This window comes from Pelophylax lessonae (genome assembly GCF_965119305.1).
Source record: "Pelophylax lessonae genome assembly, chromosome: 10".
Lineage (NCBI taxonomy): Eukaryota > Metazoa > Chordata > Amphibia > Anura > Ranidae > Pelophylax > Pelophylax lessonae.
Genome location: NC_138777.1, coordinates 75,244,766 through 75,271,381, shown reverse-complemented (window position 1 = coordinate 75,271,381; position 26,616 = coordinate 75,244,766).

Genomic DNA, 26,616 nt, shown 5'->3' with positions numbered 1-26,616 from the left:
ACTGTAGTTTATGTTGGATTGTCAAATAGAACTATTGTTTGTATTGCTATTATAATGCTGATGTTATAAAATGAAAGTCTATGCTATGATTATAGATCTAATTTAGCTAAATGGAGTACAAAATAAAGAAATGTGACTATAGTGTGATCTGGAAAAAGATAAAATACTGTACTTTTATTATAGTGACATGGAAACATGTCTGGGGCTGATCACCCACAGATAATCGCTGCATGTTTAACCACTTCAGCGCTGGAAGATGTATCCACTCTTAAAGGGCTGCCAACAGCCTTCTGCAAAGGCATAGCTCCCAATTGTCCCTGATTTCGAGGGACTGTTCCTGATTTGGAACAAAGTCCCTCTGTCCCTCTTTCCTCCTCATTTTTCCCTCATTTTGGTCTTATCTATAGAGTTGTATATAAAATGCACTATTTATCTTTAAAAAAGTGTTCCCCAGTGCTAAAACTTTCATCCAATTTCTAAACTGCTGCATTTGCAAATTCCAAAAGCCAAGATAAAGGAATAGTAGTAGTTAAAAAAGGCACTTGTGGGTTTAACCAATCATTTTTTTTTTTTGTACAATTCTCTTTTAAGGGGGCGTGGCAGGGGGTGTGTCCTATGCCTACAGACTTTTGCTAATAGGTGTCCCTCATTCCTATCTTGGAAAGTTGGGAGGTATGGGAAAGGGTTAATTAATGATTAGCAGAGACTGGAAACCTATAACAACCAATCAAATTTCAGGTTACTGGAGGTTCCTCGCCTATGATTTCTGTTTCTATAGGTTGCTGCAATTGCACATCATCATTGGTCTGTGCAGCAGCAGGAGTCTAGGAAGGAATAAATAATAACCATGGACCATACCAAAATAAACATTAGTGGAACTGGCACACATTTTTAGTGTGGAATACATAAGTTACGTTTGCTTACAGCTGAATTTCAGGAATTATTTGTATTGCATTGGTCCAGCTTGGCACAATAATAGTATGCATATCTCTTACTTGATGGGCTGGAAATCATTGCGGTTGTTGGTGCAATTACAGTGGTATATACAATCTTCCGGACCGGTCCTGCTGAGGTTCTATGAAAGCGGCTGTCCTACTGCACACTAACTGCAAGTAATGATGCCACTAAAAGTGGGTCGTGTCTGTGCAAGAAGCATCAGCATGGCCACTTATTGTCTCCACTGGGAAAGCGTACAACGGGGTGACAACACAGGACTACAACTGGGAGAAAAGGGCAAGATGTTGTCACCTTATAACAGGATGAGCCTGCACAAAGACCCTATTGGCAGGATCAGTCGGTGTTATTTTAAAGAGGAACTTCAGTCTCCATTAGGTTTTGCACCCCTCCAGCACCACCATATTTTTTAATCTGGTACCTGGGCAGGTATGTCAAAGGGCTCTACCCGACCTTCAGGTCCAAACAGAACCCCGTGGCACAACTGTGACCATACATAGACACAGCGAATAGTGGGAACTTCCATACCAGCTCTGTCTTTGCACACACATGGGGAACCCTGTTGATACGCTGCAGGGTGCTGCTGAGACCGGAAACCCTGTGACACATCTCCGCATGTGTGGAATCTGAGAAGGTCATCATTCTCACCTGACTAAAGTTGACTAAAGTTGCATAATTCCCTTGCTATAGGGCAGTGATGGTGAACCTTGGCACCCCAGATGTTTTGGAACTACATTTCCCATGATGCTCATGCACTCTGCACTGTTGGGGAGCATCATGGGAAATGTAGTTCCAAAACATCTGAGGTGCCAAGGTCCGCCATCACTGTTATAGGGCAGTATAGTGCTATAGGGATCTCTTTCTCTGATTCGAACCCCCTCACATGCTTTTTCTCTCCCCTAATGCAGCAGCTGTGTACTTAGCATTTGAGAGCTCACCCCTGTGGTGGAGGAGGTGAGTAGTAATGACTAGGCCTCACTTAGCAACATTCTAGAAAAGTCCTGGGAGTATTCCAGTAAAGCCTCAGGAGGTATGTTGTGTAGCCAGCTGTTGGACTACAGCAATATGGGGAAGGAAGCACTGCCTTTTGTTCTTCTCTTCTTCTACTTGTACACTGATGTTATGCTGCACCATTCTTCTCTGGCCAGCAGGGGGAGAACTAAAGCAAAGTAAGCCTCTTAACTTCTATACAGAGCTCTGAGACTCCTGGGAGTTGTAGTTTAAGACGGTAGCCATATAATGGGACAAATAGACTCTTACACTACAGATCCCAATAGGCACTGTGCAAAAGGAGGAGCGGAAAAATTATTATTTTAATTAGACATCCTGTCAAAGTTCTTCCTGTTGGCACCAAGAGAGTTAGAGAGAGCATCACTGTCTGGATATTTGCCTGCCAGCAGGAGACCATACCAGCAAAGATCCCAGCCTAAAACTGGGAGTGAGGACACCAGGGGGCAGCAAAGTATTGCCACACCACAGCACCTGCACCGCTGACGCAGGGAGACTGGAGCATCCACCCACCCTCTGCTTCCTATCTCTGATCACTGGATGCTTTTTAGAGACTGATAATGCTAGCGGCAACAGAGAGCAGAACACCAAGTGTACCCCCATCCATGCCCCACCCTAAACCGCACCTATTCCAAACCTAGACTGCCCCTATATTACATCTGAACCACATCTACCTTGCACCTGTACCTTACCTATACTGTAAGTTTACTGCACGCAGGTTAACTGGGACTGTCATTAAGTGCAAAGATGCTCTTAAAGGGCCCCGATGATAGCTGGCAGAAGAACATCTCAAAGGTATAATAATAATTATTCGGCAGGCCCCCTTTGTTCCCTTACCTATTTTGTTAACATCTTCTTTTTCTTATGAACAGTGCCACTAGGCAGCAGGGATGCGGATCCACGGGACCGGCGACCGCTATGGCTGCCCGGCACCCGCGATCGCTTCCGACTGAGAGAGAAAGACGGTCTGCTGTTGTAAACACAGCTAACCATTAATGTTCTCTCTGAAAAGATCACAGGTCTCTATGATCATTTCACAAGTCCCTCCCTCACAGTTAGAAAACACTCCCCTAGGCTCACAATTAACCCTTTGATCACCCCCTAGGTTAACCCCTTCCCTGCCAGTGTCAATATTACAGTAACAGTGCATATTTGTAGCACTGATTACTGTAGTAATGTAACTGGTCGCCCCCAAAAGTGTCAAAAATGTCAGTTAGGGGTCCGATCTGTCCGCCGCAATGTCGCAGTCCCTCTAAAAATCGCAGATCTCCACCATTACTAGTTAAAACAAAATACATAAATAAAATTGTATAAATCCTTCCCCTAGTTTGTAGATGCAATAACTTTTGTGCAAAATTGGCCTAAAAGGATGAAAAATTTTGATTTTTAACTTTTTTTAGGAATGTTATATAGCAGAATGTGAAAAATATTGTTTATTTATTTATTTATTTTTTTCAGAATTGTCGCTCTTTTTTTATTTATAGCGCAAAAAAAAAAATCACACAGGTGATCAAATACCATCAAAAGAAAGCTCTATTTGTGGGAAAATAAAGGACATCAATTTAATTTTGGTACATTGTCGCACAATCACGCTATTTTCCGTTAAAGTTACAAGTCCCGAATCGCAAAAATGGCCTGATCATTAATAGGGCAAATCCTTCCAGTCCAGAACTAGTTAATTCACGCTTGCCAAGTTACCAACCATATTGGGTGACAATATATTAAGTCAGTGGTTTCAGCAGGGAGCGTCGATAGTTTAAAAAAACGATTAGATGAGCATCTTAACGATCATAGCATACAGGGATTTGCAATTTACTATTGACATAAACACACACACACACCACAGGTTGAACTGGATGGACTGGTGTCTTTATTTAACCTTACCAACTATGTAAGTTTGCCTTTACTACCTTGTTTGATGTCTGTTTTCTTTGACATAGCACTACAATTGGCTACTAAGTATTACTTTCAGTGATGCCCTGTGATATTGTATGTTTGTACACTCAATGTGGCGTGCCAGAGGAGATGAGGTTCTTGAGAAGGCCGAGGCAAAGAACAGAGGACCCATCCTATCCAGCGGATCCTATGGGGGTAGAACGACATACGTAAATGGCCTACACCTATAGCAAGGACGTTATTCAACTTTTCCTCTATAGGTGCCCCTTATTTGCAAAGGCAGTTTTTTGGTAAAGACAAAGTAACCCTTTAGGAATGTCGGTTGGAGCCTGCCCCACAAGAATGTTGCAGTGATCTACCTTAGTACCCTGGAAACAAAGCACAATAATGTCACTACACCACATATCTCTTATACCATGTCTGTGGTGGATTGCAAGTGTCTTGTACAATAGTCCAGGCCTGCACATTCTTACCTGGAGGCTATTGCAGGTATGTGTTAGAAATGTGAAGTGGTGGGTAACTATAACCATAGCAGCCCACGCCAACCAAGCAGCTGCCATGGGCCTGGGGGAGAGAGTCGGAGGCCCCATTAGGAAGGCTCTGGAGGCAAATTGAATTGTAAAGTCTGTAGTCTAGAAAAACGGATCAGCCTCAATCACAGACCTCAGCATTTGTTTAGCTGTCTTAGCAATGTAGATTTATTACCTTCAAAACTGCCATTACAATCCAGCCACTCTGAAATTAACCCTCTATGCCTATTGCAGCCTTTCTAGACAGTAAAAAAAAGGCATGAACAGCTAACCCACAAAGTTTAAGGTGTGAAAAAGAAAGTTGCAGGTGGTAAAGCACTTTTAGGGGGCTCAGGACAGTAAGGGCTCATTTATATTGGCGGTTTGGGGAATGTGTGCTTCTTACTACGCACCCCCCAACTACTGCTGTAGCGCCAGAGGTCACAATGGTGACCCCACTCCATGCTCCAGGGGGTCCGTGCGGCCTCTCTGCCCCATTCTGTTTTACACTTGGACAGGAGGGGTGGCAGGGATGGCATATACAGGAACCGATCCTCTCTCTATTTTCCTCCTGCAATTTCTGAAATTTGGCTTCTCCTCCTGTCCCTCCCGCTAGCATTCAGTGGCAGCAGGGGAAAAAACCTTCATTATGCTGTTCAAAATAAAAAAATTGAAACTTTGAACCATTTCATTTCATTGTGCCCCGCGACCGGTTACCAAATTACTTAAGGGCCCCTCGCTCTTCAAAAGGTTGAGCACCTCTGCTTTAGACCGTTTTTTCAATACTTGTTTTAATGATGGGAGATCTTTTAGCACAACACTGCTTCCTAGTAGTGTACTGACTATGCTGACAGCTCTCCTTCTATCAATTTAGGGTTCCTGCACACAACCATACAGGGGCTGTTCGGCCTGTGCAGTCACTTTCCCAGCACCCAAATCTGCTACATACAGCCGCCCATTGAGATGAATTAGAGGCTGTGTGCAGATATGCCCTGAGGGTTGTGTAAAACACCCGTACACGCATGGACATATGCTCCAAACGCCAGGGGAGGACAGTGGCAGGGGGGCAATTGCCCCCTGAGCCACTCTGATGCCCTGTAAAAAGTCTGCACCGCTTCTGCCACAGACATGTCTAAATTATTCCTGGTGAAGAGAAGTATAAAATCCCAGCTGCCGACCTACTAAGTGCAGGATGAAGACAAGGACAGAGCGCAGCCCCCACCCCCAGCATGGATGGTGTAAACTGTGTCTGAGCAAAGGCCAGTTCCATACCCCACTGGAGACTCTCCCCCGGCCAGCCCCAACTGAGCTGTCCCAGCTCCCCCCAACGGCCCCCTGCTGGCCAGGTCAGAAACCCGGATTCGGCCGGTGGTTAGAGAATACCTGGAGCAGAGCTTTAGCTTGGAATGGGGGTCAAAAGGAGAGTGGGAGGGGGGCCGAGTTGCTGCACCATGGACCTCTGGATTATACTTGCCCCCTGGGCTGAAAGTTGCCAGTCAGCTCCTGCCAATCGCAGATAGTGCGCATTTAGAGTATTCATCCATACAAGTGCTTTATGCAACTTCCAGTGCATAACTGTGTGCAGTCACACCTTCTAATTCATCTCAGAGGGCAGCTACACATAACAGGTGTGGGTCCCGGAAAAGTGATTGCATAGGCTGTGCATGCTGTACGGCCCCTGTTCAGCCATGTGTATAAAGCCTTAGCCCTCATTTACATTGAACGCAGGTTTGTAATTTAAAACCTGCATTTCAGTGCAACTTCGGGGGTGATTTGAAAGAGATCTGTGCGGGTTCATGAACAGATGTCTATTGAAGTTGCCCCGAAGTCACCAAAAGTAGTGCAGGAACTACTTTTGGAAATCATGGCGGCGTCGCACCAATTGGGACAGCAATAGGCAGCGATTTGGCATGCTATTTGACATTTCAAATCGCTCCGATGTGAACGGGGGGCTTAGGAAGAAGTGGTCTGATGAGATCCCTCTGTCAGTTTTGAGGCGGATCTGATTGGAAACTCAATGTCAGTCTATGGGCAGGCACATGTAAAAGAACACCTATTTACCTCCAAGACCACCTAGATAAAAAAAAAATGGAAAAGGTTTGCATCCTTTTCCATTTTTTTGGACCTAAACATGACGTTCGTTTACATTCACCTGCCTATAAAATGAGTCAGTTTATCTCCGCTCACAAGCCGCTGGGAAAAAAATGAGCAGACATGAATTTCTACAGAAGAGACATCTGTTCCCTTCAGTTCAGATTCAGTAGACAATCTGTTCACCAAACCCATGCTAATCAGGATAAAAAAACGAACGTCTGGTGGAGGCCTTAAGCATATTTATGTTAAAGCGGAGTTCCACGCAAAAGTGGAACTTCCACTTTAAGTGCTCCTGACGCCCTGACATGCCACATTTGGCATATCTTTTTTTTTGGGGGGGGGGGGGAGAAAGTACCTAGTTTTGACAGTTAAGTTCTCCTCTCTGCCCCCTTATCTGAAATCATCTGGAACACGTCACAGGCCCCAGAAGATTGCCCGGCCACTAAGGAAGCGCAGCGCAACTCGCGCATGTGCAGTGCAAGCTGTCACAGCCGGGTGCCCACACTTGTGATGCCGGTGCCGCGGGGAGAAGAGGGAGAGAACCGAGGCTCTTGCTATCCACATCGCTGGATCGTGGGATAGGTGAGTGTGTGTTTATTAAAAGTCAGCAGCTACACTTTTTTTAATAAACACAAAAACGGCTGAAACTCCGCTTTAAAGTGTTATTAAACCCACAACAGTAAAATCAGTCTGTATAGGCAGTAAAGCATGCTGGTTATACTCACTGTGGAACCTAAGCGATTAATCTTCTGCATTGTGTAAAAAGGCTGCTTGATCCTGTCTTCTCTGATCCTCCCCTTCTTCCACAGTCCCCAATTCCTCTGCTGATGGTACAGAGCCTTGCAGGCACTCAGCACATGCTCAGTTTAGTGTATATTTCAAGAGAATTTTTTTTGGGGGGGGGGTGGGGAGGGTGCATGTGATCAGCACAGGGCCAGTCAGTATTGTCCAGACAGAGGGTCAGGGGTCATGCAGCCTCATAGGACAGTCAGAGTAGAATGAAAACTCCTCCTACAAGCTTTAACGAGTGCTCAGACACTGATAAAAGTAAAAAAAAAAAAAAAAACTGCTATATACTGCTGATGAGAAAAGATATTTAGCAGGTTTATATTTACTAAAAGAATTGCATTTCCATGGTCTGTGTACTGTGGGAGACCAGATATAGTGCATGCAGGCTCCTGGGTTTATTAACACTTTAAGATCAATGACAGTATCTACACAATTGATGGTGCTAGGTGTAATGATATCCTGTACTGGACACACGAAAAGCTGTAGGAAGCAGCCATGTTTTTGAGTTATCATAGATCAGCCATGACAGTCTTGCAGAACATTTACACATTGCTGCAGTAATTACCCCCTCCCTCCTCCTTTAATTTATGGAATGCATAGGTTTTAAACTTCAAAAGAGACATTATCCCAACTCAGATACATCAGAAACCAGTACTTAGGCCTGTGCAGAGCTGTAAACAGCTAATTGAGTCCTGGTAGGATGTCTGTTTCTGCTCTCCAAGCCTTTCGTAAAACTATGACCAAATCCATTAAGGATACTACTAACGGGGATCATAAAAGGCAATCAGAGAGCTTTGCCCAATTCAAAACTTAACAAATCCACACACAATTCATAAACTCAGAGAGGAGCATGACATATTAATAATAAATATATATTTGAATGAGAAATGTCATACTGAATGAAGTAAGCTCATGCATGACCACACTAGCACATATAGAAGGGAAGGGAAGATAGTTGTCAGATATTCCCTGGGTGACAAGTATATCTGAGCTACCCTATGTTTAGTATCCCTGGATGTGAAATTCAATGCTGAACAATAATCTATCAGTTTCAAGAATGCAACGGTACATATTAGAAGATATGAATAGTGGTATAAAACTGTCCGCAAGGAAGGGACCTGATATTGTCATAAATCCAGGACAGCCTATGGACACTCTGTTTTATTAGTCAGGGACATCTGTCAACACCCCTTTGATCCCAGAGAAAACGGTAGATGCCTAACCAATTGAGAGAGTTCTCCTTTACCATCAAAGCAGGAACATCTGTCAAGTTTGGGAACCGATAACACCTGGCTCATCGATTGAACTCTGATAACACCCAGGACATTGACTGCAAGTATTTTTCCTCCTCAATTCTACCTTATTTTCTATTGCTGAATTATGTCTCTATTTCTTTGAAACACCCTTTTTCTGTAAATATTTTATTTGCACCAACTTTGACCTTTTCATTATTAAAACCAAAAATTTTGAAAAGTGTTAACTGTGTCCCTAAGCTCCTAATGCAAGCTAAATCAGAACCTGTCTCTTGAAGAGTGATACTGTATAGGATAAATCCTATGAACATTCCTGTCTGTGGTGACAGTGCGTTAAGTCCCGTACACACGTTCCAATAATCATACGATAAAACTCGCTTTCGGCCTGATCGCACGATAATCTGATCGTTAGTACACAGCTTTTGACAGCCGATCACGACAGTTGGTCCAACAAAATCCGAAGGGACAAACAGGAAAACTTCTGTCGTACGATAGCCTCGCGAATGACAATCGTTTCATTAGTACAGTATGTGTCTGCTAAAAATCGATCGACAAAGACCGCGCATGATCAGAAACACTAAAATAGCATGGAAAAAGCCTGGCTGCCATTGTTTTTGTTTTGCACCATCTGATACGTAGCTAAGCAACCAGGAAGCTTTTCCCGAATCGTACGACAAAAATCATACGGTCTGTACGCATTGTTGAATTCGATGTTAGTATCATGCAACAAAATGCGAACGATTAGTCGTCCGATTATCTGAACGTGTGTACGGGGCATTACAGACGATTATTCTAAAATCATAGTTGGTATTGCTAGAATTTACGAGCTTCCTCCTGCTCAGACCAAATGGGGGTGGTGGCATTTAACGGGTTAATTGCTTAATTAGCCCAGTGATAATCGCTCTCAGGCTGATGGCACCTAGATTTTGGTCCCGCGTGCTGGAAAATCTTTGTGCAGGGTGCAGCTGAGAGTGACAGCGTGGTGTGAGATTGGCCAGTCCTTTGTCACGAGTTTGTGAGAAGGACAGTGATCTGATAGCCGCGTCCTTCATACTAGGTGCCACAAAAAAAAGGTAGCTGGGGGGGCATTAAACTTTTGCTACAGGACCCCTGATCTATAGTTGTGCTCCTTGAAATATGTGATGCACATTAGAGGTTGTGCACTGAATACACAATACTTGTTTTCCATTTATCTGTATGTAACCATTGAGCCGTTCATGTAAACCGTATACCCCCAGGTCCTGGTAATACACTGTTCAGATGCTGACACATACCTCCATGTGTGTCTTTAAGAATGACAGCTTTTAAACAGCTTGACTAAACAAGCACAGCGTCGCCACATTTGTTTGGAAATGGCTAATTTACCAGACAGACCTTGGGATGGGTTACAGGCTCCCAGCTGTCATAGAGTCATGTTACATTGCTACACAGAGCAGAGACAATGATTCCTTGCAATACAATGTATTCCAGGGACAACAATGTAACTGATCTAGCTTCACTGTTTTTTTTTTTTTTTTTTTTTTTTTACAGGTATGTATACAGCACCCACAATTTCTGAGAGAGCTTTACATACTGCACATCCATATCAGTCCCTGTGCTCAAGGAGCTTACAATCTAAGGCCCCTATCTATCCTATGCGTATAAACACAGTAGGAAAAAATTAGACAGGAACCTACCAGCATGTCTTTGGGGTGTTGGTGAAGAATGTGCAAACTCCATGCAGACAGTCCATTAGGGCTGCCCCCCTTTCCATGCATCCCGCCCCCTAATCTACATGAAGGGCGTCGGACGCATGGATTCCAATGGGGTTTTTTTTTTTTTTGAAGCACGTGATTAGAGCCATAGGCTCTAATAGGCTTCAAAAAAGGGTGGGCTCAGGGCGCAGAGCACACCCAGTTGTGTTACAATAGCAAATTAATATTCGCTATTATCACACTGATTCTCCTCCCAGCCAATCAGGAAGCAGGTCCTGAGACCCGTTTCCCGATTGGCTGAAAGGAGAAGCCATGCGATTTGCCAAGGAGGAGGGAGGAGATGCAGGGAAAGCCGCCGCTGCCTGCCCTCCACGTCAGTCCAGGGTGAGTGAGCCGGGGGGGGTGGTATGGTGTGTGGGCTGGAGCTGGTGAGGGGGGTTATGGTGGGGTCCGTCTGCTGCCCCCCCCCCCCCAGCTCATGGAGCACCAGCCGCCACTGGGTGTAAGGTATAAGTTCTAACCACAAAGCCACTGCGCTGCCCTCTGCCCAAATTTTTTTTTTTGGTGGGGAATTATTATCCTCTTCTGGACCGCACTACACAGATATACAGCGGCAGGGGGGGCCTACCGCGCAAAATCACGTACCTGTAACGGCGTGGGGTCCCCCCCAAAATCCATACCAGACCCTTATCCGAGCACGCAGCCTGGTAGGGCAGGAAGAGGGAGGGGACGAGCGAGCGGCCCCCCCCCCCCTGGACCATACCAGGTCACATGCCCTTAACATTGGGGGGGGGGTTGGGGCTTTGGGGCAGCTCTGCACCCCCCACCTCAAAGCACCTTGCCCCCATGTTGATGAGGACAAGGGCCTCATCCCCACAACCCTGGCCGATGGTTGTGGGGGTCTGCGGGCAGGGGGCTCATCGGAATCTGGAAGCCCCCTTTAACAAGGGGGCCCCCCAGATCCCGGACCACCTCCCTATGTGAATGGGTAGGGGGTACACTGTACCCCTACCCATTCACCCCATAAAAGGCAGTGTATGTAAATAACGACAGGAGACGTTTTGGAAAGTTTATTAAAAATCTTCATCCGGTCTTCTCCTGCTCTGGTCTTCTCCCTCTCCGGTTTTCTGGTCTTCTGCTCTTTTGCTGTCCTCTCTTCTGCTGTCCAATCTTCTGCTCTTTTGCCTCCTCTGGTCTTCTTCTTCTTCCTCCGGTCCTCCTCCGACAATGTCTCCGGTGATTATGCCGGTCTCTGCAGCTTGTTATATAGCCATTGTGGGCGTGGCCTCCCGGCGACATCACTGGGAGGCCCCATCCCCTTATGTCACAGATGACGTCATCTGTGACATAAGTGGCTGCGATATGCGATCTGATCTGGAGGTGTTGTTAACCGTTAATTGTTACCCCCAGCGTATCGCATATGGCAGTGTGAACTGCCAGGGGTGCGGATGCGATGCGGGAACACGCTGTATATTCGCAGCGTTCCCGCATCGCACAAATGTGAACCGGCACTAAGGCCCATTTCACACATATGGTCCGTTCAGTTCATCAGTTCAGTCACGTCAAAATGTATCAGTTTTTCATCCGTTTTTTCATCCGTTTTTCATCCATTTTTCATCTGTTATTTTTTTTTACATCCACTTCCAATGCAAAAACGGAAGAAAAACGGACCGTTTGTCCGTTTACATCCGTTTTTCATCCGATCCGTTTTTTTTTGACGGATGAAAAATAGGGCATTCATCCGTTCCAAAAAACGGACATTGACGGAAGCAGATGAAAACGAATGTAAATGGATAATCATCCGTTGTCATCCGTTTTTTCCATAGAGATGCATTGATGTCCGTTTTTCATCCGTCAACCGTATGTATGAAAGGGGCCTAAGGGAGCAAATATAAGAAATGTAATGTTAGTATTTACATACACTTTAATGGGTATTTTTTATTTCTAGAAGTTTACCCAAAATGGTTTATTCTTTTCTGGGTATTTGCAGATCACATCAACCTCACATGTCCTGGGAGGATTCATTGAAGAGGATTTCCAGTTCAGCCATACTCATCAGGGAGTTTTACCCCTTCTGCAGCAGCGGGGGTGTATCTATTACCAGGTCTCTTGTAATGTAGAATACATGAAAATTTTAGCATGGAGAAGTGTATTGAGCAGTTGGACTACTTAAAATGTTACTAAACCCACAACAGTAAAGTCTGTATATGCAGTAAAACCTGCATATATCCACTGTGAAACTTAAGGGGTTAATCCTCTGCATTGTGTAAAAAGGCTGTTTGATCCTGTCTTCTTTGATCCTCCCCTTCTTCCACTGTCCTCAATCCAGAATAGAGCCTTGAGGGCAAGCTGCACATGCTCAGTTTGGTGTTTTTTTTTTGTTTTTCTTGGATGTGATCAGCACAGGGCCAATCAGCACTGTCCAGGCAGAGGATCAGGGGTCCTGCAGCCTCATAGGATAATTAAGGGAGAATGAAAACTCCTACAAGCTCTAAAAAGACACTGATAGAAGTCACAAGACTGCTCTAACTGCTGATGAGAAAAGGTATTTAGCAGTTTATATTTACAAAACTAATTGGATGTCCATATTCTGTGTACTGTGGGAGACCAGATATAGTGATTGCAGGCTCCTGGGTTTATTAACACTTTAGGTATTGATTTCCTTTAGCTTAATAGGGTGAACAGATGGTAGTTTGTAATTCGGATGTCTGATTTCTTATTGGTGGGAGAGTAATTTATTGATTGAATTGTGATTTGTTTTTATGTGATTATCATTATGTGAAGTGCACACTTCATTTATGTCACTGCACATCAGCGCAGCACATTTTGCTTGCTGATCGGTGAAACGTAGGGCCACCCTGAGAGGTGCGATATAATGAAACATGATGCATAATATCGCACAGCTCTGTAAAGCAGAAAAGCCCTGTGTTCTGGGGTGAACGGGACACACAGAAAACTATTGTTTATTATCCATGTAGAAAAACGCACATAGTGTGAACGGGCCCATAGATTTACCAAAACTATGTAATATGAGGACAAAGAGTTGGCATGAAATCAGGCAGGTCCTTCCACTACATAGTTGATGGCAGATCTAATAGAGACTGCACAATTAGATTGTATAGTGTATGGTCACCTTAAAGTGATTGTAAACCCTCACCTTGTGAAACAACCCATTCATTTTAAAATAGAAATGAAAGGGAAAACATTTGTGTATAGATATAAAAAAACATTATAAATACCTTTTTTTTCTGCTTTTTTTATAAGTGATCACATTTTCTCCGTTCTCAGCTGCATAACACACTGATCTTTCCAATGAATGGCGGCTGTGTGTGTGTGTGTGTGTGGGGGGGGGGGGGTCAGGACAAGTCTAATCATTGGAGGATGGCAGGCTGAGTTCCCAGCACAGCTAGAGAACTGACCATGTTGTGCTCTCATGCTTAGTGTGGTCAGTTTTTCCAAAGGAAAGCAAAGGGACTGGCAGGAACACCTGGGATTTCACACAAACAAAGCATTACAAAGAGAACAGGATCATTTTTCAAACAAGTACATGGTACAGCAGGCACATATCAGGAATATAAAGTGTTGGGTTTAAATACTCTTTAATGGTGGCCATACCTGCCTGGCATCCGATCCGACAAGATCCGCTGAAAACAGATGGATGGCAATATGTTTGCCATCTGTACAGTGGGTCGGATCGGATGAAAACACGCAGGCTGTCCATTTTCATCCGATCTCACCATAGAGGAGATCAGGACTCAGACAGGTACGTCTCTGCACAATGAGTGGAGACAGACCTGTCATCCACCTGCTCAGCGGGGATCAATGGAGCGATTCCCGATGAGCAAGCGGAGTTCGTGAAAATGGATCCACCCCATGTGAAAGGGGCATTAGAGATGTAGGAAGCCAGTAGGCTGTATGATCCAGAAGCAGCTGTATAGTAGTGAAGTAAGAGTTTCATGAGACCCTAAAGGCCCGTACATACGAGTCTAAATTCGGCCGGGAATTTTCGTCCGACGACCGATCCGCCGATTTTTGGCTTGTTAGTATGATGCTTCTGACAACCGACTCCGACTTTTCGGCCAAAAAAAAATCCTGGTGTGCAGGCTATAAAATTTTTGTCCTCCGTCAAAACACGTCCGATTTTCGTGCAGTCAGTACAGATTTCGACAGGGAAAAATCTTATGAGCAAGACTGGGCATGCTCAGAGAAGAAAGAACACAAAGAAAGCAAACCAACACATGACATCACTTCTGAAGTAGAATTCTGTTGTGCGGGAAAATTCGTGTGCAGTCTAGGCACATTCCAACCAACAAAACACCACTCTGGACAAAAGATGGACGACCGATCGGCGGAAATTCGTTGCGTGTGTACTAGGCTTAAGCCATGGGTCTTCAAACTATGGCCCTCCAGTTGTTCAGGAACTACAATTCTCATCATGCCCAGTCATGGCTGTGTCAGAGTTCTATAATGCATCATGGGATGTGTAGTTCCGCAACATCTGGAGGGCCATAGTTTGAGGATCCCTGCAAGCCATTGTTCACATTGACTGCGGCTTTGAAATCATTACGACTTCATCTAAAATTGCGCGATTTCAAAGCCGCATGTCAGTGTGACTTTGGGTGTGACTTGGAAGACATGCACCGATGTCTATACAAGGCGCACCCGAAATCACCAAAAGTTGTGTAGGAACTGCTTTTTCAAATTGATGCGGTACCGCAAAGGAGGAGTCGCACTGATTAGAACAGTGCAATTGCCAGCAATAGGGTGCGACAAGTCGATCCAAGGGCTAATGCTATAAAAGTGGTAATAATCCTAAAAGCAAACATCTGGTTAGAATATCGGTACATGTGAATGACACTACTAATATTAATGCCAAAAATATTTCAAATGTGTCAAAACATTTCTGAGAAGTACACCACGGCAATCTTGGCACTTTTTCTTTTCTTGCTGAACAGGTTGAAAAAAAAACAAGTGGAGGCGATACGCATCGTATTTTGCTTATACGTGAAATATGGTGGATTCGTACCCCCAATACTACACTGCTCAAAAAAATTAAAGGAACACTTTGAAAACACATCAGATGTCTATATAGAAAAATATCATACTGGTTATCTATACTGATATGGACTGGGTAATGTGTTAGGAAGGAAAGGATGCTAAATTCTTTATTGGAAATGAAAATTATCAACCTACAGAGGGCTGAATTCAAAGACACCCCGAAAATCAAAGTGAAAAAATGATGCAGCAGGCTAGTCCATTTTGCTGAATATTCATTGCAGCAACTCAAAATGGTACTGAGAAGTTATTATGGCCCCCACGTGCTGGTATGGGTGCCTGATGCTCCTAATAAAACGATGGATGGTGTCCTGGGGTATTTCCTACCAGCTCTGACCAGGGCATCACTGAGCTCCTGAACAGTGGAGGCCCGTGCATAGGGGGCGCCAGGGCGCCGCCCCCTTAAGAAAAAGGAAAAAAAAAATGACAAAAAAAAAACAATAAAGTTATAGAAAAAAAAAAAACGGTCCGCCGGCCTATGTGGTATCTAAAGGGGGGGTGGGGTTTACGACCCAGAAAGGCGCCGATTGGCTGCCTTCTGGGGGCGTAACCTGGGCGCAGGAAAGAGCGCTTGGCCACCCCCACTTTCGTGATATCCTGGCTGTGATTGGTCCAGTCTCCAGCCTGGACCAATCATCATCCAGGACATCGCTGACGTCGCAATGGGGGCGGTGCCGGTGCGTGCGTCAGTCACTCACCGTCACCGCCGCTCACCTTCCCGCCGGTTCCCGCCACAGAAGAGGACGAGGGAGAAGCCGCTCCGCTCACCTTCCCGCCGCCGCAGAAGAGGACGAAGGATCGAGGAGGGGAGAAGCCACCGCCGATAGCCGAGCCGCCGCCAGGTAAGTGCATTGGGTTGGGGGACAATGCTGTGGGCACTCTGCAATCATTGGGGTACAATGCTGTGGCACTCTGCAATCATTGGGGTACAATGCTGTGGGCACTCTGCAATCATTGGGGTACAATGCTGTGGGCACTCTGCAATCATTGGGGTACAATGCTGTGGCACTCTGCAATCATTGGGGTACAATGCTGTGGGCACTCTGCAGTCATTAGGGTACAATGCTGTGGCACTCTGCAATCATTGGGGTACAATGCTGTGGCACTCTGCACTCATTGGGGGACAATGCTGTGGCACTCTGCAATCATTGGGGTACAATGCTGTGGGCACTCTGCAGTGATTGGGGACAATGCTGTGGCGCTCTGCAGTGATTGGGGACTATGCTGTGGTGCTCTGCAGTGATTGGGGGCAATGCTGTGGCGCTCTGCATTGAAAGGGGCTCGCGCGCTGAACTCTGCATTGATGGGGGCACGGAACAGTGTTCATTGCATTGAAGGGGGCACAGCACAGTTGCATTGAAGGGGGCACGCACGCTGAACTCTGCATTGTGGGGGCACAGCACAGTGTTTATTGCATTGAAGGGGGCACAGAACAGTGTTTATTGCATTGAAGGGGGCACAGCACATTGTTCATTGCATTGAAGGGGGCACAGCACAGTTGCATTGAAGGGGGCATGCACGCTGAACTCTGCATTGAAAGGGGCACAGCACAGTTGCATTGAAAGGGGCACAGCACAGTTGCATTGAAGGGGGCATGCACGCTGAACTCTGCATTGAAAGGGGCACAGCACAGTTGCATTGAAAGGGGCACAGCACAGTTGCATTGAAGGGGGCACAGCACAATTGCATTGAAGGGGGCATGCACGCTAAGCTCTGCATTGTGGGGGCACAGCACAGTGTTTATTGCATTGAAGGGGGCATAGCACAGTGTTCATTGCATTGAAGGGGGCACAGCACCATATTCATTGCATTGAAGGGGGCACGCAAGCTGATCTCTGCATTGAAAGGGGGCATGTACGCTGGTCTCTGCATTGAAAGGGGGCATGTACGCTGGTCTCTGCATTGAAAGGGGGCATATACCATCTCCTGTACCATGACCTGTGACATGCCTATACCATATCTGTGCCATGCCTATACCATCTCCTGTACCATCACCTGTGCCATGCCTGTACCATCACCTATGCCATGCCTATACCATCACCTATGCCATGCCTGTACCATGACTTCAAAGTCACACAATTTTTTACTGTGTTTTTTGACGTGAAGCAATACCTATTACATTTTTCTTTTGCGCCCCCCCCCCCCCCCCCCCAAAATTTTGAGCACCAGCCGCCACTGCTCCTGAACAGACTGAGATGCAACCTGGTGACATCAGATGGACAAAAACATAATGTCCCAGAGGTGTTCTTTTCGATTTAGGTCAGGCAAGTGTGGGGGCCATTCAATGGTATCAATTCCTTCTTCCTCCAGGAAGTGGCTGCATACTCTCGTCACATGAGGCCGGGCATTGTTGTGCACCAGGAGGAACCCAGGACCCACTGCACTAGTGTAGGGTCTGACAATGGGTCCAAGGATTTCATCCCGATACCTAATGGCAGTCAGGATGCCATTGTCTAGTCTGTAGAGATCTGTGCGTTCCTTCATGGATATTCCTCCACAGATCATCACTGACCCACCAACAAACGGGTTATGCTGAACGATGTTACAGGCAGAATAACGTTCTCCATGGCTTCTCCAGACCCTTTCATGTCTGTCACATGCACTTAGGGTGAATCTTCTGTCATCTGTGAAAAGCACAGGGCACCAGTGGCAGACCTGCCAATTCTGGTGTTAAATGGCAAATGCCAATCAAGCTACACAGTGCCGGGTAGTGAGTACAGGGCCCCCTAGAGGACGTTGGGTCCTCAGGCTACCTTCATGAAGTCTGTTTTTGATTGTTTAATCAGAGACATTTACACCAGTGGCCTGCTGGAGGACATTTTGTAGGGCTCTGGCAGTGCTCATCCTGTTCCTCCTTGCACAGAGGAGCAGATACCGGTCCTGCTGATGGGTTAAGGACCTTCTACAGCCCTGTCCAGCTCTCCTAGAGTAACTGCCTGTCTCCTGGAATCTCCTCCATGCTCTGGAGACTGTGCTGGAACACACAGCAAACCTTCTGGCAATGGCAAAGTATTGACGTGCCACCCTGGAGGAGTTGGACTGCCTGCGCAAACTCTATAGGGTCCAGGTAATGCCTCATGCTACCAGTAGTGACACTGACCCTAACCAAATGCAAAACTAGTGAAAAACAGTCAGAAAAGAGGAGTAGGAAAATTTTTTTTATTGACCTCCACCTGTAAAACCATTCCTATTTTGGGGGTCATCTCATTGTTGCCCATCTAGTGCACCTGTTGTTAATTTCATTAACACCAAAGCAGCTGAAGATGATTAACAGCCCCCTCTGCTACTTAACTGACCAGATCAATACCCCAGGAGTTTATTTGACTTGATTCTGATTAAAAAGTGTTCCTTTAATTTTTTTGAGCAGTGCAGAAAACCATATGGCTTGAACGGTAGGATGGACATAAATGTTTTTTTAACATGAGACTTATTGTTTTGCTACATTCCTTGGAATATTATGAAAACGTTCAAATGTTCATGATATGTCTCTCATATGTCTGCTGTGTGTCTTCCTTTTTTCTCCATGTGTTTTTAATTTACTTATTTGTTTGTAATTAGGATATACCCGCCCCTCTTTTGAGGGCTGGTTTTGCTATAAATATCAGTTTTTAGATCTAATATGTGTGCTTTGATGAAGTCTCCATAGCCGAAACGCGTCAGCATATATAGCCTGTACCTGTGCACCCATGTAACAAATCAAGCACTTTTATTTAGGAGCATCGGAGTTGCCAGCCTTCCTGATAAAAAAAAAAAAAAAAAAAAAAACATCTATTATATTGCAGCTTATTAATTCTTCGAGATTATGGCTGCATTAGGAAACTTTTTGAGGCTTTCTTCCTTCTATTTTCATCTGGTGATCCAGCCAGTAAGTCTGTTTTTCAAAAGAACAAGCTCTCTTCTAGATGTGTCAGTTTACAGAGATGATACAAACCATTTTGTGCCGGTTCACATTTCTGCGATCACAGAGATCGCATTTAATTCAGAGCGCACTGCTCCTAAAATGACCTGCGATCTCTGTACGGTGCAAATTCAGCCATACAGTTTGTATGGCTGAATTCGCACCGCAATCGCACCCAACATGCACAGGACCCTTTTTTTTGTCCGCAGCAGAATCGGATCGCATGGTGGTTCACACTAGTGCGATCCGATTCTGTGCAAACTTGCAGATCGCACTGCGATATGTGATCAGATCTGGGGGTGTCGTTAACTTTTAATTGACACCCCCAGCGTATGCGATACGGGAAGATGCTGTATATTCGCAGCGTTCCCGCATCGCAGCAATGTGAACAGGCACTTAACGCTGCTTACAATGATCAGTTTTTTTTATGTTCAACTTTTATCCTAAAAAGAAAAAAACTGTTTTCTGTAACTGCTTATAAAGTATTAGCTTTAGTTTGGCTTCAATTTGTGTATTTAAATCTGATAGTACATCTAACACTTCTCTGCCCCCAGACTGACAATGCCGCTGTCCAAAGGTGCCCCCTGTGCTCCTTCATCCAGAATGGGAGTACTATAAGGTGTGTTACTGGCAGGATTACCAGGGGAAATCAGAGGGAAAAAAACAACTAAAAGAAGAAAACTAATGCAACCATCACATCTAATGATTGGTAAGCGGCAATATATTACATTTGTGATTTGGGGTTTAAAATTGCTTTAATTGTGATCACAGTGTACACAATCTTCCAGGCATAGTACTCAATGCTTTTTTCCGTCAATGATCTGTCTGTTTAGTTCTGCTCCATGCACTGGCTGTTGGAAGCCCCCACTGAAGAAGAGAGTCTCTGTTCTGCAGTTTATAGGATTCATAGGGATATGGGCTTGTTATTTTCTCTGCCTGATAAATGAGGCATCTGCAGGCTGTCATCTTTCAGGTCACATACCACAAAGTACAAGCAAAAACAAGCATTTTTTTCCATTTTCATTCCACACTGTGCACTAGAAACAAGTATTAGGCTAATAGGCTTGGCCATTTTTCCTTTCAACCATCAGATTGAACGGAAAGAACTGACCTGATTCCCCCATCCACACATTGGAAGTGGATGTAGGAATCCTCCCTGCTGTGTCATTGTATTCTGACAATAGGGAGTCTTCTCTACTGTCAGAATATACTGAGCAGCGCTACCAGCGATAGCCTGCAGCAGTGATTGGATGTTTTTTCTTTTTTTTAACAGGGCGGATGAACAAAAGCCAATCAGTAGATTGAATTTTTTTTTTTTTTTCCAAAATGAATTCTGGTCAATGACAGTGGCCATACATGGATTGAAATTTGACCAGTCCCTGCTTTATTTTGGCCATACACGTTACAATCTGATTGTACAATCTCCTTTAGTTCTACCAACAACTATGTAGTACAGGAGCCTGCCTGATTGAATACAGGCTGATTGTAAAAATTAGGTAGGTCCTTATATTCCATTAAACATAATAGGCTAGGTGGGACTTTGAGTGAGACCCCAGCAGGTAGTGCCCGGCGTCTCCATCCCTATAACAAGAAAAAAATTGAGGTTGAAGGATTATAAGAGGTGCATGAAAGTCAGCCAGCCTCCAGTCTGATGTACTCACCCTCCAGTCTGTCACCAACCAAGTAGACCTGTCTCTTGGTACAAAGAACAGGGGTTTAGTTGACACACATTTGCAAACGCATGTGAAAGCTGCAGAGCCACTTCACAGCACCCTGTTATATCTGCAGTCCTAACACTTCCTAATTTAGTGTCTCCACACTGGAAGCACATGGCCTCCCCCAACCCACCCCCATCCATGACTGGTCTGTTGTCTCAAAACTCAAATAACTAAGTTGTAACAATGGTACAAACTGGAAAGGACCAGCTGAGAAGCATTACACCTCCATCCCCTTAGTAGATGCAGTTTTGGTAAATCAAACGTTGATTGTATGGTCAGATTATAATGTGTATAGTGCCCCTTAATGCACACTTTTTAGAGAATCATACAAATGCATTGTTAAAGTGATTGTAAAGTTTTTTTTTTTTTTTTAAATAACAAACATGGTATACTTACCTGCCCTGTGCAGTGGTTTTGCCCAGAGTGGCCCAGGTCCTCTTCTGTGCTTCTCGTCCCTCCCGCCTGGTGAGTGCCCCCACAGCCAGCAGCTTGCTATGGGGGCACCCGAGTCAAGCCACAGCTCCCTGTGTCCATTCAGACACCGAGCAGTGACCCGGCCCGCCCCCTCTCTCATGATTGACTGACCGACTTTGATTGACAGCAGCGGAAGCTAATGGCGCTAGCCAATGAGGAAGCCAATGAGGAGGGGAGTCCCGGACAGCTGAGGAACTCCTGCAACATCGCTGGATAGAGATGGGGACCTCAGGTAAGTATGAGGGGGGGGGGGTCTGCTGCACACAGAGGGCTTTTTTATCTTAATGCATATAATGCATTAAGATAAAAAAAACCTTCTGCCTTTACAACTCCTTTAGGCAGGTCCTACATTATGCAATTTTCTCGATTCCCCCATCAACACAGTCGATGTCTGCGCTATTGTGTTATGCTACCAGGGAGCCTTAGATTAGTGTTGCTGGCTATGGCCGATGGCACTAAATGTTTGGGGAAACCTGACAGGTTGGTTGTACACAAGCAGATTTATGGATCGACTTGTGTATAACGAGGATGCCCATACATGGATTGAATCTTGACTGGTCCCTCTGAACTGGCTGAATTTCGATCCATGTATGGTCAGCTTTAGGGACTACCTGATTGGATGTAAATTTATTGGGTAGTTCATGTAGCGTCTAACATGATATACTTATATGTAAGTATTATGGACATTGTACAGAAATTGTACAATCAGAATTAACATGTATGGCCACCTTTTATATTCTGTGTGTGGCGCTCTACGATTCATAATGAATAAAACACCCTAACGCACTGTAGAGTGCAACACAAAATGTACATTTTTATCTCCATTGTGGTGTGTTGGCAGCTCATTTATAATGAATGGGCTGCTGCATCGCATGGTAAAATGAAACTAATACCAATGGCTGGTGTCAGAACTGATCACTTGTGCAGCACCATGGCAACTGCAGATCTAACAGATGCCAAGATGACGGCTTCCTAGGCTGGAAAGGATCAGAAGGGTTTAGTTCAACTTTATTGTACTATGTAGCACTCATTACCACATCACAAGGAATCCAATAGAGTTTGGTATCTGGAAGACGCAGTCAGATTTTTTTGGAACTGTGTAGTTTTTTGGAATTGACTCTAGTTAACAGTTTGCTTGCAGAATCATCATAGTTGTCTGTAATAGGAAGTGCTGCAAAAGAACTATAGATTTATTTATCTCTAATCTCTCACACGCTGATTGTGCTTGTCCTTACAGAACCAAAGATTTATCTAAATCTATATTATCATAAAGTAAAAGGGGAGCTGCAATGGTGAGAGGTGCACCACAACTGTTGTAAGGTTAGTTGGAGATCTCTAAATATTTGTCATTTATATTATTCTATCATATTACTCCTCCCCCTAAAATATATATATATAAATATATATATATTTTTTATAGGTGGAGGAGCTAGGGATTAGAAGCAATATGATACAGTGTACGTGTGTGTGTATATATTTATTTATACATATTTATTTATATATATATATATATATATATATATATATATATATATATATATATATATAAAAAAAATATATATATATATATATATATATATAAATAAATAAAAAAAAATATATATATATATATATATATATATATATATATAAAATTAGTATTTTTTTTTTTTTTTTCCACAGCTGTCAGTTGTGTTGATAGCATACACAGCCAGGGGAAATGTACAAAGCATGCTTTGATATTTTTTTTTTCCTTCTCTACCAGTTGACCTTATTACAAAGCCTGAAACTAGGTGAGCGCTGCTGACTTATAAAAGGCCCACAAGCCACCATAGCTGACCTATTTAGATTAGCTGAACAAAGGTAGAGGTCACACAGTCACTTGGTTTAGAGAGTCTGGGATTGTTTTATCAGTTTTATTTATTTTCCAAATGTTTATATATTTACAAATGTGAATTTTATAAAAATGTGAATGTTTTTGCATAAAACATTTAACAAGCAAAGGTATAACTATAGCCCTAGCAGATGATGTGATGCTATGGGCAGGGCCGTCTTTAACACAGGGCAAAAGGGGCAGCTGCCCTGGGCCCTGGCATTGTTGTGGGGCCCAAAGCAGCTCCCCCTTGAGCCCCCACTGCCTGAAAATAGGTAATAAATGGATTTTGGAGGGCCCAAGAAAATATTTGCCCAGGGTCCAATCAATATTAAAGACGGCCCTGGCTATGAGGCACAAAAAAAACGGGGAGCTCAGCATTGTTACACAGTAATCCATGCAGGAAATGATAGCATCTGTCAGAAAAATTTAGAAAAAAAAAATGCAATGAATATGTAGCTTGGAACCCTCTATATAATTGATATGAATGCCATTATTTTTGGTAAAAAAAAAAAAACTGCCTTTGAGATGGAGATTAACAAGGCAAATGGGTCTCTTAAGAGCCGGTTCACACTACTCCGACTTGTCAGGCGACTTGGTCACAAGTAGCGCTCCATGCTGTGCAATGGAACCGTTCTAATCAGAGCGACTCAAGTCGCTCCGACTTAGAAAAAGGTTCCTGCACTACTTTTGGGTGAAGTTGGAGCGACTTGCATTGACTTCTATTATGAGAAGTCGTTTGCAAGCCGCAATGAAGTCGTGCTGCACGGGCGACTTCAAAGTCACCCAAAGTCGGGGCGACTTTTGTCATGTTAGTGTGAACCAGCTCTAATGGTTTTGCTGTGGGGCCCTATATATAGTTATGGACCTATTTACAAATAAACACTAAGCGCCGGTTCACATACACGCGACGCTACTTCCCGGGGCGACCTCCGAGATCGCGGTGCGAGCAGCGCGCCGCGACCTCGGAGCGGCCGCCACGGACTTCATAACATTGAAGTCTATGACGGTCGCCTCCTGGTCGCCCCAAAGTAGCTCCGGACCCTTTTTCTAGGTCGGAGCGACTTGTGTCGCTCCTATTAGAACGGGTCCGCAGCTTCCCTATGGGAGGCGACCTGCGGCGACCTGTGAGGCGACCAGGTCGCCTCACAGGTCGCCCTAGTGTGAACCGGGACTTAATGTAGCTAGTAGCATCCATGGAATTAATTTACAGAGCTTACTGAAATTTATAATGAAAAAAAACCGCAGTGCCTGATCACACTTTGACTGTTCCAGTCCTAAGCTGGCCATACATGTATTGAACTTCGGCCGGTTCAGCAGTGATCCATCTATGGGCAAGCTGATTGTACCCAAGTCAATCCATCAGTCAACTTGGGTACAGCCAGCCTGTTGGATTTTTGGCATGCAATTACTGCCAGCAGCTACAGTCGCTAGCAGTAATCGCATTCTGACAGCTAGAAATGCTCCTTCGCCCCTCCTCCGGCAGAACACAATAGCTCTGCGGAGGCATTCCCCAATTAACACTAAAGGCCCGTACACACGTACCGATCGTCGGCATACAAACGTCGGTGGACGAAGGATCTGCCGATTGTACGCGTGTTAGTATGGTGCCTCCGACAGATGTCTGCGCACAATCCGCGGACAAAAGTCTTTCGTGCAAACATGAAAATATTTGTATGCCGACACCAGAACGGACGATTGTTCGCCTGTCAGTACACAATTCGGCCGACAGACCGCAGATTTGCAAGACTGGGCATGCTCAGAAAATAGAAAACACAGGGAAAGTTAACCATTACATGACATCACTTCTGCAGTCGGCGGACAAAATTCTTGTGCTGTCCTTGTGCTGTCTTTGCACTTTTCAGCAGACACCGACATCCCGGGGAGAAAAGAGGAACATTTGTAAGCCGACCATCGGTACGTGTGTACGGGGCTTTAGGCCCCTTTCACACGAACGATCCAATCAGATCCCCCTGTCAGTTTTTTAGGCGGATCTGATCGGATCCTCCATGCATTCCTATGGGGTAGCGGATGTCAGCGGAGACATGTCTGCTATCCGATTCCGATCCTGTCCGTGAAATCCGGACGGATGGAAACCCTATTTTCCATCCTTCCAAGGGATCGGATGGGATCGTATGAGAGGGGACAGGCGGTCTGTTCTCATCCGATTCCCCATAGAGAGCAGCAGGGATCTGACACCTCCGTCTCTGCACACAGAGCGGAGACGGAGCTGTCACCTGCCTGCTCAGTGGGGATCTGTGTATCGATCCCTCGCTGACCAAAGAACGGACCGCACCGGACAGCGGACAGTGTGAAAGGAGCCTAAATGTGTTGATCGGGGAATCAAGTGATTTTATTTTTTTTTCCACCTGTGGTGGAAGAAAAGAAAATCGAATCTTCTATGGACTTCCTTAGACGCCATTCATACCTGCACTTTTTGTAAACTCATGCAAAACTGCACGTTTTTGTGCATATTTACAAAACGTGCTAAAAAACGTGTGTTGTATTTGCAGCCCCATTCATTGTTATGGCACCCCAAACACGGCAAGCAGATGCACATTTTAATGCTCTTTAGGTATACTTGCGCCACGGGCACTCTGCTGGCAGAAAAGTGAACAAATCAAAATAACTCTTAAAATAATAAAAAATAAATAAAATCTAAAAATATATATAAATATATTAGGGCTGCTGCTGCATGATTGGTTAGAGAACCTGTAATGTTAATCCGAAGAACTACACTATCCACCTAATCTGTGTATATAATACCTCCTATCTAATTGTGATTTATATGAATTCATCAGCTTTTAGTATGATACATAAACATTGTGTGTGCATCATAAAATTAACCGGTTGCCAACCGCCCGCCGCCTTTTTACTGCGGCAGTGCAGCCCTCCTATGCAAACTGACGTAGACCTACGTCGGTCGTGCTTCCTGCAGCTAGGGGGCGAGCGCGCCACCAGCGGCACGCTCCGCGCCCACTCGGCAGCAGGGACTCCGATGCACGGGGCAGGCGGCTCCGATTGCCATCTGACACCCACAATCGCTCCCCGCTGAGAGAGAAGAACAGTCAGCTGTTGTAAACACAGCTGACCGTTCTTCTCCCTGGTTAGAATCACAGAGCTCCTGTGATACTTCTATTTGGAACACATGTCTCTATGATCATTTCACAAGCCATGCCCCCCCCCCCCCCCCCCCCCACAGTTAGAATCACTTCCCTAGGTTCACATTTAACCCTTTGATAACCCACAGTGTTAAACCCTTCCCTGCCAGTGTCATTATTACAGTAACCGTGCATATTATTTAGCACTGATTACTGTAGTAATGTCACTGGTCCCCCGAAAAGGGACAAAAATCTCAGTTAGGGGTCCGATCTGTCCGCTGCAATGTCGCAGTCCCGCTAAAAATCGCCGCCATTACTAGT